The following is a 21,175-nucleotide window of genomic DNA, read 5'->3' as shown; positions in this document are numbered from 1 at the left end:
TGAAAAACACCACGTAAGAATGGGACCGTCACATGCCAGTCTTGTGTAATTACCAGGCCGAGTTACCTGAGGCATCATAGGCAAATTAAAAATGTAAACTCAGGCCTTGAAACCTGAAAACGTGTCAGGCTACTGAAAAGGATGGTAATATGTACCTGAAACAAAAACCAAGTTGTAACATATGTAACACGGATGAGGGGACTTGCCACTGTGCAAGCCAATTAAAGTGGTTGTAAACCCTTACAACACACTTTGACCTACAAGTAAGCCTAGATTAAGGCTTACCTGTAGGTCCAAGAAATATCTCCTAAACCTACACAGTTTAGGAGATATTTGCCGAAAGACAGGCACCGCTGTCTACGGAGCATGCACCGTAGACAGCGGCGCACAGGCACACTGAGCGCGCCGCAGTCAACGTCGATATGCCGCGAGCGGCGGCTCCCGTGCACATGCGCGGGAGTGACCTCATCGCGGCTTCGCCGAATTACAGCGGCGAGACCCACCTAGAACATTAATGTGCCGGACTACAGGGGACAGCGGTGACATCGCTGGCTCCTGTGTCAGGTAAGTGACACATAATGGACTACTATGTGATGCATAGTAGTCCATTATGCTTTACCTTTGCAGGGAATGAAAGAGGAAGTAAACCCAACCCAACCATGAACTGAGTGCAAACAACACATAACTGGGTGAGGAACATGACTGCATGAGAAATGTGAGCAGACAGTGAGAGAAAGTAACAAGTGACAGGAATGTAAGATGCGTGAAGGAACGTAACTGAACCGTGCAATTGTATGACTGTGGTTCATGACCGCGTAATTGTCATTTAAAGCGTGACAGTGCTGAAAACTGAAAAATGACCTGGGCAGGAAGGGAGTGAAAGTGCCCAGAATAGAAGTGGTTAAGGAAGCGTGGCCGGCTTCCTGGGTTGGTTCTTAACAACCATCTATTCTTCACACACAATTCAATAAATTTTCAAAGGATTCTCATTCAAATTGTTCTGAAAATTTGGAATTCAAAAGAAAGAAACCAAAGGAAACCAAACAAAACAAAAAAAATTTTTCCATTCTGCACGTTTAGCAACTTTCTAGGGCACAAAAAAAAATCACTTTGATCAAAGACAAAGTCGCGCTCATCCAAAGTCGCATCAAAGTCACATGGTAAAGTCGCAATGGAAATCACATGAATGGACACTAAAAAGATAATTTTAAGCCTGAAACTTACATGAACTCCCCAAAACAATATATATATAGTCTGAAAGCAAGCACCCTAGAGAGTAATATAGTGGTAGTTCCAATGTTTTTTATGGCACACGACATTAGCTTGATGGTTTTGGGGAAAGAGGGGCCACATGGACCTCCCTGGAGCATGAAACCAGGTCGCAATGACAACCCCTGCGACCTCTGTATGTGCGCCCCTGGTTTTGAGGTTTCGTTTCTCTAACTGATATCTCACAGGTAGCCATTGGACCAGTGGTGGCTGTTTTTTTTGGGGGAGGGCGGGCGGGCAAACAACCACCACCAACACCACTCAAACCCCCCCTCCCCGCTGTCTGCCGGTCCTTCGGCACTTAACCCATCTAGGCGGCGGGCATCGGGCAACAGTGGGCATCGGTGATCTTCTCCTCCTCCTCGCTTCCGCGGTGCATCTCCTCCCCTCCTCCTAGGCATCCAATAGGATTGCCTGTCCTTTCAGCCAATCGGGCTACGGGTTTCAGACCCGCTTCCTGATTGGCCGGGAGGAGGATCATTATTACAACAGCAAATATTCATTCGCTATTTGCAACACACCTGGGTGGGCTCCAGACCCAATGCTCTGCGTCCGGAGCACACCCTATTTTGAAGCCTATTAGAGCCTCTGGCTCCAATTAGGTGCTTCAAGAAAACACCCCAGCCACTGTAATTCATGCACCCAGAGTCCTGCAAGGGGCCGGACACATGGATAGGGGGGCAGCGGCATTGGAAAAGGGGGTGGCACCCATGCAATAGACAAGGCTTTAGTCAATGCTATGACTCTTTTACCTATAAGCTTAGAGCTTGGGCTACTGAGGTCTGTAAACAGTTTTATTTTATTTTTTACAACAGGAGATAAGAAGAAAGAGGAAAATAGGAACTTGAATATATTATAATATATGTACAACACATCTGCATACATAGTATTGTAACTATTTTAGTGTACTGCACGCATGAATGTGTACATCTGGGCACTGTTCAGTTCTACTAAAACCTTCCATTTTCCTTGTAGATCCAATATCCTAACATAATTTTTTTTTTCTTATAGGGGGAAAAGGCCCCATTCATTACTTCACCAGCAGACTTGTAACCCTCCCAGCCCTTTAGGAGGTTTAAGATGCCGGGTGGCGGGCTTTTTGGTCATGTAACCACCAGGATTGGCTGTCACAACGGTCACATAATCCAGCCATCGGGAACTTTCCATTACCTGCCAGCAACTGTGGTAGGGTGCACGCAATGTGTACATTTTGGTACGCATTTATGTGGCCTCACTGCGCTAAGGCCCACCCGTCGAGAGGCCGCATATATTCAAGTGGCCGGCGTGAAAAAGTTAAAATTCTTAAAAGGGATATGCTTGGGAGGTCAGCTACTATTGAAGTAGACATGCCCCCAGAATTACATTTCCCAAGAGCCATTTCCTTTCACACAGTACATGGGCAGCCTCTTCGAAGTCAAGGTAGCACCAATGTTTTACTGAATTACAACATTGATATATGCATGTGGAGTTGCATGGGGGGGGGGGGATTGAAGCCAAGTTTCGGTGTCCATACAATGCTGGTTAGGTTTCCAGTGCATGTTGTTAGCCCAATCAGAAAGCAAAGAGTGCACAGGATTTCTAGCAGGTCAACAGGTATTTTCTGTACTTACATGTAAATAGATATAACATGAGGAAATATGCATGTACTGCAGACAGAGATATACTGATTAAATATATTTTTTTGCCCTTACTCTTTATTGCAGCTATTTATCAGAACGCGGACTCACCCTTCCCAACTTTATCAAAAGTCTTGGCTGGAGTTACACTGAGCAAGAAGCTAGAGTTATCAGTGAAAATGTAACTCTCCCAAAATATACACAAATTCCTCCATATCTTAGCCTTTGTACACATGGTCGGAAATTCCGACAGAAAATGTCCGATTGGACCGTGTTGTGGGATAATCCGACCGTATGTGGGCTCCAAAACACGCTTTTTCCTTCGGAATGTCTGACCAACAAAGTTTGAGAGCTGGATATAAAATTTTTCCGACAACATGATCCGATCGGACTTTGTCCGATCGTTTGTAGAGAATTCTGATGCTTGTTTAGATCAAATTACGAGACCAAAGCTATGGGCTACTAGCCTGAGCGTAGTCCTGTCGTAACGAACGAACGTCATCATGTTCCGAACGATCGGATTTACCGTCAACTTGTAATGTTCAGAGAGGCTTATTATCCACAATGGAGATGAATATTAAGCCAGCCATAGATGGAACGATTTTCTTTCCTACAACCACGGTTTGCAGGTAAGTAAATCGCTTGATTCCTCCATCAACACAGTCAGTGTTAATGAGGAAAACCCTCCCATGGAGCTATTGTGTTCTCCCAGAGGGGGAAGCCCTCCTGGCCTGAAGAGGAACACACAGTGATTATTGCTAGCGGCCACAGCTGCTGGCAAAATATCGCATGAAAAATCCGACAGTTGTACCCAAGTTGATTGATCGATTAACTTGGATACAATCAGCCTGCCCATACCTGGTTCGAATCTCATCCGGATTTAAAAGATTCAGGTATGTTAGTAGACAAGAACGCCACCACATCACAGTATTTATATATGCAAATGAAAGGAGGGAAATACAATGGGACTTTAAGGGTATTACCTTTCAAGAAAAATTAAACAGTACAAACTGATAAAAATATTCATTTTTATTACATAATAAAAAATTAAAGAGGAAGTAAACCCTGATCAGTTTACTTCCTCTTTTATTCCCTGCAAAGGTAAAGCATAATGGACTACTATGCATCGCATAGTATAGTAGTCCATCATGTGTCACTTAACTGACACAGGAGCCAGCGAAGTCACCGCTGTCCCCTGTAGTCCGGCGCATCCATCTTCTCGGTGGGTCTCGCTGCTCCGCCACTGTCATTCGGCGAAGCCGCGATGACGTCACTCCCGCGCATGCGCACGGGAGCCGCCACGCGCGGCATATTCGCCGTTGATGGTGCCGCGCTCAGAGCGCCTGCAGGATTCAGGACTGTTTATTGGGAGGAAAAAAACTCTGGGGCTTATTTACTACAAGTGCAAAGTGCACTTGAAATTGCACTGAAAGTGCACATGGAAGTGCAGTCGCTGTAAATCTGATGGGTAGATCTGCTGATTTTATCATCCAATCATGTGCAAGCTAAAATGCTGTTTTTCATTTTCCTTGCATGTCCCCCTCGGATCTACAGCGACTGCACTTCCAAGTGCACTTTCAGTGCAATTTCAAGTGCACTTTGCACTTGTAGTTTGCACTTGTAGTACAAAGTGGATTTGCCTTTCGTAAATAACCCCCTCTGTTTACAGTTTTCTCCAGGTTTTGTAATTCTTGATTAGGGCCTGAAGCTTAAAGGCTTCAAAGTGTTTTGGGTGAGACAAAGCCTTTAATCCTGCGTCCAGGTCTTTCTAGAGACCTGCAGGGTGTATGTGTGTGTCCACGTGTACACACTCGTATAAGCCAGGAGCTGGCCATACCTCAGGACCCTTGTTTGGAGATAGGTGTATGCTCTGGTTAGGAGAGGTTATCAACTTTGGAGACAAGTCTCCATGTTGGAGATATTCTTTACCCGAAAGGAATGGTAGAGTTGGGATAACTAAGCGAGTCTGCAAGGCTGTGAGAACTCAGGCAACTAGCGAGCACAGGGGACTGGAAGGAATCTGTAAGGCTGGATTCACACCTATGCAGTTTTAGTGCTTTTTGAATTTTGCAGATTTGCACTACAGTCCATTTAACATGGTTTCCTATGGGACACGTTCTGTAGTGCAAATCTGCAAAATGCAAAAAGCACAAAAAATGCCATAGGTGTGAATCCAGCCTAAGTTTTGGAAGAGTGAGAGCTCAGGGTGTCAGTAGAACGCTATTGAGGGGCCAGGAGTGGGTCTATGTAGCTGAGTGCTGCAGAATTAAAGTGGTTGTAAATCCTTACAAACCACTTTGACCTACAGGTAAGCCTAGATTAAGGCTTACCTGTAGGTCCAAGCAATATCTCCTAAACCTACACAGTTCAGGAGATATTTACAAAAAGACAGGCACCGCTGTCTACGGCGCGCAGGCACTGAGCACGCCGCAGATCACGGCGATATTCCGCTCGTGCACGAATCGCCGGACCCGGAAGTCACTCCAGGATACATGGCAGCGGTGAAGATAAAGGAGGAGGACCGCTTTGGGGGCTTCATTCCCAGGTAAGTTATTCATAATGAGCTAGTATGCTATGCATACTAGCTCATTATACCTTTGCCTTGCAGGTTGCATTTTTAAAGGTTGAGTGAGCCTGAAGAGCCCATGGTCTGTTTTGCTGCATGGACAACTTTGAACTTTCTTTTTGCTTGTTTAAAGTGGGCCTCCAAGCCCTTAATCGAAGTTCGAACTAACGTGAACTCATTAATGAGGGGGTTAAAGCAGGAGGTGGGGAATCAATATGCCTTCTCACCACCTGTCATATGCGGTCAGCATTTGGATCACTCTTCAGACAGCAAGTATATGTGGACCAACTCTTCATTTTTCTATTTTTTTTTTTTAATTTTCTGTTTTAGATTTTTATTTATTTTTTTAACTGTCCTGTTTAGGGGCTTTGTTGAAATATCAGGGGTCCCCTGATGTCTCAATTTTGAGAAAGAGAAAGGGAATGAGGACATTCTCCATCCCCTTTTCTATAACTTCAGCTGCACAGACAAATGAATGGAAAGTGCTCAGAGGCTTTCTGCTCATTCACAAACTGAAGTATAATAAACATTTCTATGCCTCAGTGATGAATGAACACAGGAGCAATCGGTACCAATCGCTCACTGTGTTCTTTCAGTAAAAGTAGGGAACGGGAAATATTAAAATGTTTACCGCCCCCCTGCCCTCCATCCTGAAATTACCCTCCTGTGTGTTCTCAAAAAGGGTACACAGGGCAGGCCGGACAGCAGGGGGATGGGGGGGGGATCGGAGTGGTGAAAGGGAGGTGGGGTTGCAGACACTATAACCGATCCCCCTGCAGTGCAGCCAAAATAGAGAGAGAAGGGGAGTGCTGCAGGGGGAGCCACAAGAGGATCAGTGTCAGCAATAGGGACATACAGTTGGCCCTCCTGCTCGGCAGGTGCCTGGGCCCCCCTTTTGAACTGATGAGGCCCGGGCCCAGTGCAGGAGGGCTGGCTGTACTGCCTTAACTGCAAACCTGTAGTCACCTATGGGGCTTTAATGGTTTACCGATTTTACTTGGAATATATGAAGATATTTATCAAATTACTTTGAGAATGATTGAAGTGTGTTGCTGGTCCAATTTTGCTCCTTCTGTTGCCCCCACCTTTTTTGGGATTTCATGGGCTATAATAACATTACTACTACAAACCCTTTCTGTCTTTATGCATACAAGCTAACATACCATTCAGTTTTTGTATGTTATAAATGATTTATGGTTCACATATGAACTCCTCCTGAGGACAACCTCCCTCCCCCAATTCCCAAACTTGGGACAAACCCCCATATATACCCCGTCTTGAAGACATGCCCCCCCAATACTGTATACCCCCTCCTGAGGACAAACACCCCATATATACCCTCTCCTGAAGACAGACACCTTGTATATACCCCTCCTGAGGGCAGAAACCTTGCATATACCCCTCCGGAGGGCAGATATCCCATATGTACCCCTCCTGAGGATAGACCCATTCCATATATTCCCATCCCGAGGACAGACCCTCATATATACCCCCTCCTGAGGACAGAACTCTCTAAAGTAGTGAGTGTACAGCTTGTATAACAGTGTAAATTTGCTGTCCCCTCAAAATAACTCAACACACAGCCATTAATGTCTAAACCATTGGCAACAAAAGTGAGTGAAAATGTCCAAATTGGGCCCAATTAGCCAATTTTCCCTCCCTGGTGCCATGTGACTTGTTAGTGTTACAACGTCTCAGGTGTGACTGGGGAGCAGGTGTGTTAAATGTGGTGTTATCACTCTCACTCTCTCATACTGGTCACTGGAAGTTCAACATGGCACCTCATGGCACACAACTCTCTGAGGATCTGAAAAAAGAAGTGTTGCTCTACATAAAGATGGCCTAGGCTATAAGAAGTTTGCCAAGACCTTGAAACTAAGTTGCAGCAGGGTGGCCAAGACCATACAGTGGTTTAACAGGACATGTTCCATGCAGAACAGGCCTCGCCATGGTTGACCAAAGAAGTTGAGTGCACATGCTCAGCATCATATCCAGAGGTTGTCTTTGGGAAATAGATGTATGAGTGCTGCCAAGGTTGAAGGGGCGGGTGGGGGGGGGGGGGGTTCAGCCTGTCAAGACCATACACTGCACACTGCATCAAATTGGTCTGCATGGCTGTCGTCCCAGAAGGAAGCCTCTAAAGATGATGCACAAGAAAGCCTGCAAACAGTTTGCTGAAGACAAGCAGACTAAGAAAATGGATTAATGGAACCTTGTCCTGTGGTCTGATGAGACCGAGATAAACTTATTTGGTTCAGATGGTGTCAAGCGGGTGTGTTGCCAACCAGGTGAGGAGTACAAAGACAAGTGTGTCTTGCCTACAGTCAAGCATGGTGCTGGGAGTGCCATAGTCTGGGGCTTCATGAGTCCTGCTGCCACTGGGGAGCTACAGTTCATGGAACCATGAATGCCAACATGTACTGTGACATACTGAAGCAGAACATGATCCCCTCCTGTCACAGACTAGGCGACAGGGCTGCATTCCAACATGATAACAAACCCAAACACACCCCCAAGGCAACCACTGCCTTGCTAAAGAATCTGAGAGTAAAGGTGATGGACTGGCCAAGCATGTCTCTGGACCTAAACCCTATTGAGCATCTTCAAACAGAAGGTGGAGGAGCGCAAGGTTTCTAATGCCTCATACATACACGATCAAACAATCCGGTGGAAAAGTCTGGCGGGCTCAAGTCTGCCGGACAATCCGCCCGTGTGTAGGCTCTGGTGGACTTTTTTTACCCAAAAGTCCGGCGGACTAAGAGTAGTTTTGCACTCCAATCTGTCCGCCGGACTCGCATTTCGGCGGACAGTACGGCCGTGTGTGTGCCAGTCCGCCGTACTTTTGAAATGAACGGACTTTTCCCGCCCGGAGAAAAGTCTGCTCATTTTAAACCTTTTCTAAGGTAGCCAGGGACAGCGAAGGAGGCGTCGCTGGCCCCATCACCTGGCATGGATTTAAAGGGGAATCCCTACGCCGAAAAATCGGCGTGGGGGTCCCCCCCTAGGTCCATATCAGACCCTTATCTGAGCACGCTACCCGGCCGGCCAGGAAAGGGGGAAGAGCGAGCACCCCCCCTCCTGAGCCATACCAGGCCACGTGCCCTCAACATGGGGGGTGCCTTGGGGAAGGGGGGGCCGTGCGGCCCCCCCACCCCAAAGCACCTTGCCCCCATGTTGATGAGGACAGGGGGCTCTTCCCGACAACCCTGGGCGTTGGTTGTCGGGGTCTGCAGGTGGGGGGTTTATCGGAATCCGTGAGCCCCCTTTAATAAGCATCCTCTGGGACTGTGACATCATAATGGCTGGAGACATCATCCGGTGATGTCCCTATATACGTCGCCGCACGCCGCGTGCCTGTCATTGTGACCGGAGACAGCGACGAGGCAACATCTTCAGAAGGCCAAGAAGGCCACGTGGCCCCCCCTTCCCCAAGACACCCCCCATGTTGAGGGCACGTGGCCTGGTACGGCTCAGGAGGGGGGGCGCTCACTCGTCCCCACCCCCTTACCTGGCCGGCCGGGTAGTGTGCTTGGATAAGGGTCTGATATGGACTTGGGGAGGACCCCCACGCCGATTTTTCGGCGTAGGGATTCCCCTTTAAGTCCATACCAGGTGACGGCGCCAGCGACGCCTCATTCGCAGGCCCCGGCTACCTGGAGACGTGCTCAAAATGAGCGGACTCTTCTTCGAGCGGGAAAAGTTCGTTCATTTCAAAAGTACAACGGACTTAGTCGCCGTATTTAGTCTGCCGCAAAAGTACCGTGTGTGGGTAGCTCGTTCGGAAAGTACGGCAGACAGTCCGGCGGAAAGTCCGTCAGACTAAGTCCGCCGGATAGTCTGCTACGTGTGTATGCGGCATAACATTCACCAGATCCGTGATGTCATCATGGAGGAGTGGAAGAGGACTCCATTGGCAATTTGTGAAGCTCTGGTGAACTCCATACCCAAGAGGGTTAAGGCAGTGCTGGAAAATGAATGGTGGCCACACAAAATTTTGACACTTTGGGCCCAATTTGGACATTTTCACTTAGGGGTGTACTCATTTTTGTTGCCAGTGGTTTAGGCATTAATGGCTGTGTGTTGAGTTTACAAGCTGTACACTCACTACTTTACATTGTAGAGTAATTTCTTCAGTGTTGTCACTTGAAAAGATATAATAAAATATCTACAAAAATGTGAGGGGTGTACTCACTTTTGTGAGACACTGTATATCTATCTATCTATCTATCTATCTATCTATCTATCTAGATAGATATACCCCTCCTGACAGACACCCCATGTATACCCCCTCCTGAGGACAGACACGCCCCATATAAATCCCTCCTGAGGGCAGACATCCGATATGTACCCCTCCAGAGGACAGACTGATCCCATATATTTCCAACCTGAGGATAGACCCTCCATATATACCCCCTCCTGAATGCAGACAACCCATATATACCCCCCTGAGGACAGACACACTGTATATGCCCCTCCTGAGGACAGATACCTCATATATACCACAGCTCCCCACTGCTGAAGAAAGTATAAGCAAATCGCATAGAGATATGGCCTTAACCATAACCAACATGGCTAGTTGCCTAACATCAAACAGACAAGATTGGATGACTGCACACTGATGACAGTAAAATACCAGCCTCTTTATTGCGATGGTTAAAACATTCACAAGGTCACAGCCACAGACAAGAGGCTAGGGTTAACGCATTTCAAGCTACAATTGCTTAGTCATGTGTCTAACATCTGATTACTGTATGCCCACACTAAGACTTGGTGTGTGTTGCTTGGAATACTACTCAACGTATTAACCACAAGAGTGGTTCTTGGTCTGCTACCAGTGGGTGTTAATGGTACTATATGAGGATCCAGCAACCTGTGTGGTTTCAGATATGCAATTAAAATTTTTATACTATCTGTTAACATGTAATAAAAATGAATATTTTTAGCAGTTTATACGGTTTATTATTTCTTGAGAGGTGACATTCTTAAAGACTAATTTTTGCCCTCCTTTCCTTTGCAACACTAGAGATGATCTTGGGCGTTGTCTGAATTCATCTGTAGTCGAATTCTGAACTTTGGTTTTTTTTTTTTACACCAACTGTTCAATTATGACCATTGATTCTTCTATTAGCACTTGTTTGGCAACTCCTCGGAAAACAGGTTTTAACTACACATTTAACTACCAAATAAAGTTCAGCTAGGGCACAGTAAGGGTATCTTCGTAGACGATATTCATAAATGGGTCGATTTTTCTTTTAGGCTGCATTCACACCTGAGTGTAGCGTGTTTGAACATTTTTACTGGCGTTTTGTCGCGCGACAACGAGCGTTTTGTCACACTACAACGCGCGACAACGAGCGTTTTTTAACTTCGGCGTTTTTTTTCAGCCAATAGGAAAAATATTTTTCATCTGCTTATTTTTTCTTGAGCAGATACAGCGTCAAAACGCCCGTAGAAACGCTCGTTGTCGCGCTAAACGCTCGAATCGAGCGTTTCCATTAGTTTCTATGGGAATGAAAACGCCCAAATCAGCCCAATTCGCGCGACAAAAAAGGGTCCGGAACTTGTTTGAGCTTCAGGCGTTCGGCTTCAGGCGACATGGAGTGGAGATGTGAACCATCTCCATTGAGAATAATGTATTTTTTCCCCTCCAGCGTTTTGTAGCTTCAGGCGTAGGGCTACAAAACGTTCAGGTGTGAACGGGCTGTCACAGGTATTAGATGCACATGTTTTCCTATTGTAGCCATGGTGTTAGCACTACTGACAAACAATCCTTCAAATCAATGAACAGTCTTTTGCAAGCTTTGTTTTTGTTGTTTTATTGGGGGGGGGGGGGGGGGAGTACAACTTGGATAGGGATTGGGATATGGGATACCCATAGAATCAATTATTGCCATCATATTTACAGATTTCAGTATACTTTGATCATAGTTAGAGCCTGAAGATTGAATGTGCATACTTGACTAAGGCGGCGTACACACGCGGGGACTGTTTGCCGAAACTAAGTTCGTCAAACAGTCCGCTCAAACTTTTGAATGAACGAACACGCCCACACACGGCACTTTTTGAGCGGACAAATACGGCAAACTTTGTTCGTCGTACTAAGTCCGCGCAACTTTTGAAATGAGCGGACTCGCCCACACACGAGGCAACAGTCCGCTCGTGTGTACGCGGCCTCAGTAGAAATCTTCTCCTGCAGCTCCCTGCAGACTGTTACTCCCTCTGCATCTCCATGCAGACTATTGCTCCCTCTGCATCTCCATGCAGACTACTGTTCCTAAGAGCTTTCCATCCGTCACCGTGTGAGGGACAGAAACATCACTTTTGACCTTGTAAAAGTAATGGTCTTTGTTCTTTTCACCACCTGCCCAAACTTGCTTCCTCTTGCATAACTGGTTTCCTCCTGCACAACTTGTAATTACGTTTAAGGTAAAAATAATAATAATAATAATAACAATAATACATTTTATTTATCAAAAGATCTCAAAGTGCTAACACATCCTCTTCTAATGGGTATGAAGAACTCACTCTGAATAAGCCCCTCTACTGGTTCTGGTGACTCGGTGCTACTAGACCCGAGGCCTGCAGAACCTCTCCTCGGAGGCCTAGTAGGTTAAAGTCTATCTTTTAAGAAATGGACTACTGTTCCCAGCCAATCCAACTTGCAAACCATGTGCCAGCCGGCCACACTGATTTGAAACATTCCCACAGTCTCTCTGATGCAGGACTCTTCACCATCCACCGTGTGCATGATAAAGACTCTGCTATTGACCGTGTAGAAGCAGAGTTCCCTTACAGAATCCCTGGCACCTCCAACTATCCACTGTGGTAACACTCACTGACCTTCCAGCCCTGAGTCCTTGATGAGGAACTTTCCCGGACCATGTGTTCCGTCAGCTTCACCTGCTCCTCTGCTCCAGGAGTTCCCTGCCACCGACCACGTGGTGACAGAGACATTGCCAATGATTGTGTAGAGGCAATGTTCCCTCACAGTTCTCCCCGGGCCTCCTGCTGCAATTCCACAACCCCTTCAGATGGGGGTGTGCTCTTGCGGGTGTCTAGCACTCCACTCCTCACATCACCCAGTCGACTACTCCTCCCCGGCAACATGTGACCTCAGGATATATAGGAGGCCTGCCCCGTGCCAATGCCAGTTAGGGATTGGTCAGGGCTCCCACATGTGCTGCCTGCCACTCCAGCTCTAGGCCCAGCCTCCTCTTTCAGAACATTCTCCCTGGAAGCAGGGAAAGCGCCCCAAAACTGAAATGCAGGTGATCACACCCACTGCTACTCTGACCACTCCCAGCCCCCAGCTCAAAACAGACAGGCCTAGCTTGCAGCATAGGCCTGCCTAAATTTGCCTGTGCTGAACAAACCTAGTAAAATAACCCTTACTAGCACCTACCTTCTGGTAGAGGGTGCTACACTATCAAGTTACAAGAATCTCAAATACGCTTATTTAAACATTGTCACAATTTTATAAGCCAGGATTGAACCAATAAAAGAAGAAAATGATCTACGGAAAAGTGATGCCCAGGCATGCGTTCTGCCCAGGCATTAAAGAAGGTCTGCCTATAGGCCCCAGTGATGGAAATACCATCCCTGAGGGAAACTACAGTGGTTTTGCTCAATTTTATTTTCATATTTTTCATGTTTATACATTTTTAAACAGTTGTTTTATATATACAATTCTTGTGCATATAAACATTTAATAAATGATAATGGTTCCCAGAGTACGAAGTGTTAGCTGAACAGACAGGACAGTGCACACTCCTAACTTTGATGTACCCCTTCTGTGATTGACTGAGCTTTCTGATAAGGGGAAGGTCACAGCTTTGATGACTTGTTCAGCTTCAGCTAATGAGTTCTGTAAACATAGAGCTTCTCTCAGCAAAAGCAGAGAATGAAATATAGCCAGGTATGTCAAAAAAGACTACAGTGCCATCTGCTGGCTCAAAAACAAAACACAAAAATTAAATCCCAATTGAACTTTTAGTTAAAGTTGAGGTCCACACAAAAATGGAACTTCCGCTTTTCGGAACCTTCCCCCCCTCCGGTGTCACATTTGGCACTTTTCGGTGGGGGGGTGGGGGGGAGTGCAGATACCTGTATAATACAGGTATTTTCACCCACTTCTAGGCATAGATCACCGTGCCACCTACGCCACTTAACCCCCCCTGTCTGCTGGTAGACACACAGGTCCCAGAGACAGCAGGGACCATTCGGATTGCACAGCACGACGACTCACGCGTGCGCAATAGGAAACCAGGAAGTGAAGCTGCAAGGCGGCAGCATCCGAGTCAGCAGCTGCAGTATTTGTAGCTGCTGACTTTAAAAATAAATTTAAACCAGCTAAATAGATTCTAGCTGCATTAATACATACGTGGGAGGGCATTTATCAAATGTGTTGCTGTAAGGAATATGCTGGCCATAGAACAGCTGAGGTTCCTAAGGCATATGCAAATGCTGAGGCACACACCCATGCGCATTAACACTAGTGCCAATTGACCTATATAAGTGCAGCAGCTGCACCAGTCCATTGTTGTCTGATCTCCAGCTGTACCCATGATCCTGTATCTGATTCTGATGACCTCTGTGTTTGACCCAACTTGCTACCGACGTTGCTTGAATGCTACCTTCCCTGACCTTGGCTTGTCTCTGGAGTTTGCTCTGCATTCTGCCCATCGGCCTGCTCTTGTGTTGCCAATCTCTGCCTGTACTATTGACTGACTATTCCTTGCCTGCCATCTTGCCCCGTCGTGCCTGGGATTTGATCCTGGAACCTGGGTGAAAGCCAGGAATGGAGACAAGACAGGTCAAAGGCAAGCTGAGTCAGTAACAGGAAGTCCAATAATATCAATAACAGAAACACAGGAACACATGGGGGAGCTGAAGATCTCCCAACAACTAATGGCTCATGCTGCTGGCCTTAAATAGGCCACTGGGTGCCAGAATCTGTCATCCTCGTGGCCATTAATGCCCATGCGCGCATTTGCATTGGCCAATTTCTTTGTGCCAATCTTTGAATTCTGCTGGATGTGCCAGTCCTTCTGCAAACCGTATCCTGACACTCTGCACAATCTCCTCTTGTCCCGCTCCGCCCTGTGCAGTGATGGCACAGCAGAATTACAGGGGAGGCATTGTGTATCAATGTGCCCTGACAGTACTCACTGTCAGTGGGCATTGAATTCACCATTGGGTGTATATCCACCACAATGGTGAACTGTGGCAGAAACCCTGAAGACTTCCTCGGTTGAGAACCTCTGTACTACAGGGGAACAGCTGTTGTAAAGTGAAAGCTGACTCTGACCATTTCTTAATTGGGCATCTGTTGGGAGTTGGAAGTGAAAATGCATTGCAGACTTGTACAGCTGTGCATCACAGGAACATGAATGGACTAGGTGGAGATCATGACCTTACCACCCTGCCTCTCCACCTCTTCCAATCATAGAATGTCTTGTATTCATTGAAAAAAATGGCAGAAGTGCTGAGCAAGCAACCCTCCATTGTTACTTTGCAGAAGGGCAGCTGCTCAGCACTGGACCCAGGAGACAAGGTTGCTGTAGTAGTGGTGACTACTTACATTCCCACATACAGTAGGACCATGGAGAACAAGTGCAGCCACCGTCTAGCAGAAATTTGGAGCACCACTGCAAACATTTTTCAGATTTATAGCCCAATTCTAGGAAACTTGAAAAGTATTCCTTTTACAAATCTGTTTAGGTCTAAGGAACTTAATAAAGTAGTGTAGCGCCCTGCTCCTAATGAGCAGACGCTATTCTTTTTGCAAATTTAAGTTGTCTGAAGCTGCAGTTTTGCTCAGACTTATTATGTCAAAGTTCTGGTTTCTGTACCCGTTCAGCTGGGCTGTGCTATTTTCCACTTGGCCGTGGGTATCGCTGTCACCACCGCGTTGGAGTGGCAACAGGCTGAATGAATTGAGTTTTTACTCAGAAACAGCCCGGTGGGAGTTGTTCACCCGCTGTGCATTCTGGGTAAGGTTACTTAAGGTACTGATGCCATTTTGAGGGGTCTCTTTTCGGGGTTCGTTATTCCGGCCTCATGGCCCTCCTGGCCTGGGGTGTGTGCTGGCTGTTCCTGTGTGTCGGGGCCAGCCGGCCCGAGGCTTTATAACTGAAAGGGTGGGCCCAAAAGTCTTGGGGCCTACCGATCCAGGGGTGGTCCTGTGCTGTCTTGTCTGCGGGGAGAAGCCAAGCGACTGGAGGATCCTGGGGAGGATTTTTTCAGGAGAGGACCAAGCAACAAGGCTGGTATCTCTGGAGGAGCCTGGAGACTCAGTTGGAGGATGCATCCCGGGTCACCTACCACACAGTATCGCCGGATCAGCTGAAGGAAACTGGTTCTGTGCACCAACTCTTTCATTTCTCAACAAGTTGCTGGTTGTGCTGTCCTGTGGCAGAGGATTGCACAACGATTTAATTTAAATTGACAAGTCTGTGGCAGAGATTATGTTTGAGCATCTCACCGGCTGCTAGGTCAGTGAGAGAGGCCTATCCGGTGGTTGCTAGATCCAGCCTGTGGAAGCTGTTTGTCCTCTGGATCAAGGAAATACCTCTAACCCGCAATTACAAGGTACCTGAACTCCCCTTAACCCTCTATCCCCCTATTGCAAAACTTTATGTTTATTACAAATAAATCTTTGGAAAACGGACTAAGTGTCGGAGCTAACATTCTTTAATCCATTCTACAATGGGACCCCTGAGACGGACACAGTGAGCAGGCGAGGTAACGGTAAGCCCAATAAAAATGAGCAGCTCCTTCGGGGGTCAGTGCTACAGTAGTTTTACTTACCTGATCCTCTGTGCTACTAGACTGGTTCCTTGTTAGCAGGAGCAGTTAGCTAGTTTGCTACTAGATATCTCTGTTCCAAATATACTCTGGCATAGGGAAGTGGTAAATGGGTGTAAGACCACTTTTAGAGAAAACCTTCCTCTAGAGATGTCATGGGTGGAGTTAGTGCTCATATAAATTTCAAGATGTTGGGTGCCTTGTGAGTTGAAGGATGGGAGCCAGACACCCAACAGCTGTCCAGATGTAGCCGGTTTCTGCCCAAGGGCACGTAAAGTGGTTCTAAAAGCAGGATTTTTTTTTTCTTAGCTTAACCACTTGCCGACCGGCTCATGCTGATATACATCGGCAGAAGGGCACGTACAGGCAGAATAACATACCTGTATGTTGCCCTTTAAGAAGCGGTTTGCGGGCGCGCGCGTTCTGTCAGCGGCCTCCGTGAGTATGATCGCGGCTCCCACGGACTCTATATCTATGGGGATACCCGCGATCGTCTCACGGAGAGGAAGAACAAGCCTAGTGACACTGATCACAGCTCCCTGTAATTGGGAGCAGTGGTCAGTGTCGTGTCACACATAGCCCCTACCGCTCACAGTTAGAATCACTCCCTAGGACACACTTAAACCCTACAGCACCACCTAGTGGTTAACCCCTTCACTGCCAGTCACATTTACACAGTAATCAATGCATTTTTAATTGCACTGATCGTTATATAAATGTGAATGGTCCCAAAAGTGTCTGATGTGTCCACCATAATGCCGATCGCCACCATTACTAGTAAAAAAAAAATTATTAATAAAAATGGCATAAAACTATTTTGTAGACGCTATAACTTTTGGGAAAACCAATCAATAAACGCTTATTGTGATTTTTTTTTTTGTTAACCAAAAATATGTAGAATACGTATATACGTATCGGCCTAAACTGAGGGAAAAAACATTTTTTATATATATTTTTTGGAGATATTTATTATAGCAAAAAGTAAAAAAAGAATGCGTTTTTTTTTCAAAACTGTCGCTATTTATTTATAGCGCAAAAAATAAAAACTGCAGAGGTGATAAAATATAACCAAAAGAAAGCTCTATTTGTGGAGAAAAGGGGACCTCAATTTTGTTTGGGAGCCACGTCGCACGACCGCGCAATTGTCAGTTAAACCGACACAGTGCCGAATCGCAAAAAGTGCTCTGGGTCTTTGGGCAGCCAAATGGTCCGGGGCTTAAGTGGTTAAAGCATTCTCTGCATTAAGATAAAAAAACCTTCTGTATGCAGGGAGAGGTTTAAGAGGAGTAGGGAAAGGATAGGGACAGGCCATCCCTCCTGGACACCTCCCCAATTGGGCACAGACCGGGCAGGTCGCATTTCGCCCTTTAAGACAGAGGCTTTCAGCACGCCCAAGACCTACTCGGCGACGCATCGCTGTTGCATTCTGTAAGTGTTCCCGGGAAGGCACCTTCCTGCCAGGCTTTTTGTGAATTGTTTAACATTATAGTGGTTGTAAACCCTTACAAACCACTTTGACCTACAGGTAAGCCTAGATTAAGGCTTACCTGTAGGTCCAAGAAATATCTCCTTAACTTACACGGTTAAGGAGATATTTTACAAAAAAAGGGCACCGCTGTCTACGGCGCATGCATGCTGTAGACAACGGCGCAGGGGCACTGGGTGCCGCACGTGAAGGCGAACGTGCGTCACTGATGGCTCCTGCGCACATGCACCGGAGTGATGTCATCGCAGCTCCAGCCAATCACAGCACCAGAGCCGCAAGACCTGGAAGTCACTCCGGGATACTAGCTCATTATGCCTTTGCCTTGCAGGGTTTATTTTTATGGGGAGGGGATTTTCCGGGTTAAAGCGGGAGTCCACCGGGACTCCGCGTTTTTTTTTTTTTTTTTTTAAAAGCCAGCAGCTACAAATACTGCAGCTGCTGACTTTTAAATAGTGACACTTACCTGTCCAGCACGCCCGCGATGTCGGCACCCGAAGCCGATCGCTCGCTCGTCTGGCGGGTCCCGCCGCCGCCATCTTGGGTATGGGAATCAGGAAATGGAGCCTTTCGGCTTCATTTCCCGGTTCCCTACTGCGCATACGCGAGTCGCGCTGTGCAATAAGGACGGTCCCCGCTGCCTCTGGGATCTGTGTGTTTCCCAGCAGGCAGCGGGGCACTTGCTGAAGGGGGCGGGCGCTTGCGGAAAGGGGCGTAACGTACGCCCCTTTCCGCAGAGAGCTAGCCCGGAAGTGGGTGCAGTTACCTGGATTATCCAGGTAACTGCACCCCCCTCCCCCCTGAAAGGTGCCGATTGTGGCGCCGGAGGGGGGGGGATTCCGATGAGTGGAGGTCCATTTTAGGGTGGACCTCCGCTTTAACTTCCTCTTTAAAGCGGTTCCAAAGGCAGAAGTTTTTTTTTCATCGTAATGCCCCCCTAATACTTGAGTCCCATCTCGATCCAGCAATGTTGCACGAGAGTCTTGGCTGTTGGGGAGGTTCTCTCCTCATTGGCTGAGACACATTGGCATTGTTTCCCACTGCTGTCACTCTTAAGCCTTGTGGACAGCCTTCTCAGAAGAGTTGAAGCTGTCATAGCTGCAAAGGGTGGGCCAACTCAATATTGAACCCTACAGACTAAGACTGGGATGCCATTAAAGTTCATGTGTGTGTGTGTAAAGGCAGGCGTCCCAATACTTTTGGTAATATAGTATATTACTGTCTGAGGCTAGCCTAACCCCCACCCATTTTGGAGTCAATAAATGACTAGTTAGGATTGTTCTTTACATGTTCCTTACCTGCCACGAGGGTCACACCTGGCCCATTCCAGCATCCAGGTCAATACTGGCCTTGCAGATTTCCATGTGATGCTGATGCTGTCTTCTGTGACGGGCTGTCTGCTCAGTGATGCTCAGTCTGCGCGGTCACCCCAGCTGGAAGAAAGCAGCGTACACTTATGGTTAATTACAAAGCTGCCTCTTGCCAAGTCTGCAGTCAGCGTTTTCCTGGAACAAGCAAAGTGATTTGTGGGAGGTGGAGGGACAAGAAGACCCATCTCACGTACAGGCTGCTCCAAAAGCTTTGCTGCCAAACGGAGCTGGCTCCCGGACATTATACAGAGGTTACCCCATAGAACGCCCCAGAGACATGGGTCTGAGTTACAGTCATGTATGCAATTGTTTCTTTTTTCAAGACAAACTTAGGTTTACATCTACCTCTGCGCAGGGGGGGACGACAGGCTGAGATAAATTGCTGCATTCAGTATCGGCGTTCTGTTTCAAATGCCATTTTATGCATTAACATACACTATATTGTCAAAAGTATTGGGACACCTGCCTTTACACACACATGAACTTTAATGGCATCCCAGTCATAGTCCATAGGGTTCAATATTGAGTTGGCCCACCCTTTGCAGCTATAACAGCTTCAACTCTTCTGGGAAGGCTGTCCACAAGGTTTAGGAGTGTGTCTATGGGAATGTTTGATCATTCTTCCAAAAGCGCATTTGTGAGGCCAGGCAGTCATGTTGGACGAGAAGGTCTGGCTCGCAATATCTATCCCAAAGGTGTTCTATTTGGTGGAGATCAGGACTCTGTGCAGGCCAGTCAAGTCACCTTCATTCCAGTGAAGGGAACTCTTAAGGCGTCAGTATACCAAGACATTTTGGACAATTTCATATTTCCAAGTTTGTGGGAACAGTTTGGGGATGGCACCTTCCTGTTCCAACATGACTGCACGCACAGTGCACAAAACGAGGTCCATAAAGACATGGATGAACTAGTTTGGGGTGGAGGAACTTGACTGGCCTGCACAGAGTCCTGAGCTCAACCCAATAAAACACCTTTGGGATCAATTAGAGCAGAGATTGTGAGCCAGACCTTCTTGTCCAACATCAGTGCCTGACCTCACAAATGCGCTTTTGGAAGAATGGTCAAACACTCCCATAGATACACTCCTAAACCTTGTGGACAGCCTTCCCAGAAGAGTTGAAGCTGCAAAGGGAGAGCCAACTCAATATTGAGCCCTACGGACTAAGACTGAGATGCCATTAAAGTTCATGTAATGTAATGGCAGGCATCCCAATACTGTTGACAATATAGTATACCTCCTTAGACCCATTGTGGTTTATTTACATCTCATACTTAACTGCTCTGTGTAGTGGTTTTACACACAGCATCCCCGATCCTCTTCTTGTATTTATTATTATTTCAGTTACTTATATGGCATCATCAATGTATGCAGTGCTTTACATATACATTGTACATTCACATCAGTCCCTACCCTCAAGGAGCTTACAATCTAAGGTCCCTAACTCACATTCATACATACTAGGGACAATTTAGATAGGATCCAGTTAACCTACCAGCATGCCTTTGGAGTGTGCGGGGGAAACCGGAGTAGCCGGAGGAAACCCACACAGGCACAGGGAGAACATGCAAGCTCCAGGCAGGCATTGTCATGGTTGGGATTCAAACCAGTGACCCTTTTTACTGCTAGGTGAAAGTGCTATCCACTACACCACTGTGCCACCCATCTTGATTCCCCTGCTGGCACTCCTGGCCACTGCTTTCTGGCAAGTATCCCCTGAGCAAGCAGCCTGCCATCGGGGCACCCAGGCAGGCTCGCTCCTGACGCGCTGTTCTGCGTGTTTATTCACACACAGAGCCGTGGCTTGGCCCTGCCCTCTCTCTCCTCATTGGCTCACTAGCTGGGATTGACAGCAGTCTCATAGACCCCAAATCTCTGCATAAAGAGGACCTGTCACGGCCCATGCTATCACAAGGAATGTTGTTCATCCAGTGTTATTGCAATGAAGTTAGTACCAAAAAAAAAGTGTAATAAAATATATTTTTGTATAAAATAAATAAATAATAATAATAAAAAAATTAAAGTGCCCCGTCCCACTGTGCTTACACGCAAATGTGAACGCATTCG

The sequence above is a fragment of the Lithobates pipiens genome, unplaced genomic scaffold (genome assembly GCF_037356315.1).
Source record: "Lithobates pipiens isolate NorthernLeopardFrog02 unplaced genomic scaffold, aLitPip1_a1.2 Scaffold_22, whole genome shotgun sequence".
NCBI classification, from domain to species: domain Eukaryota; kingdom Metazoa; phylum Chordata; class Amphibia; order Anura; family Ranidae; genus Lithobates; species Lithobates pipiens.
This window is presented reverse-complemented; position numbering follows the sequence as displayed.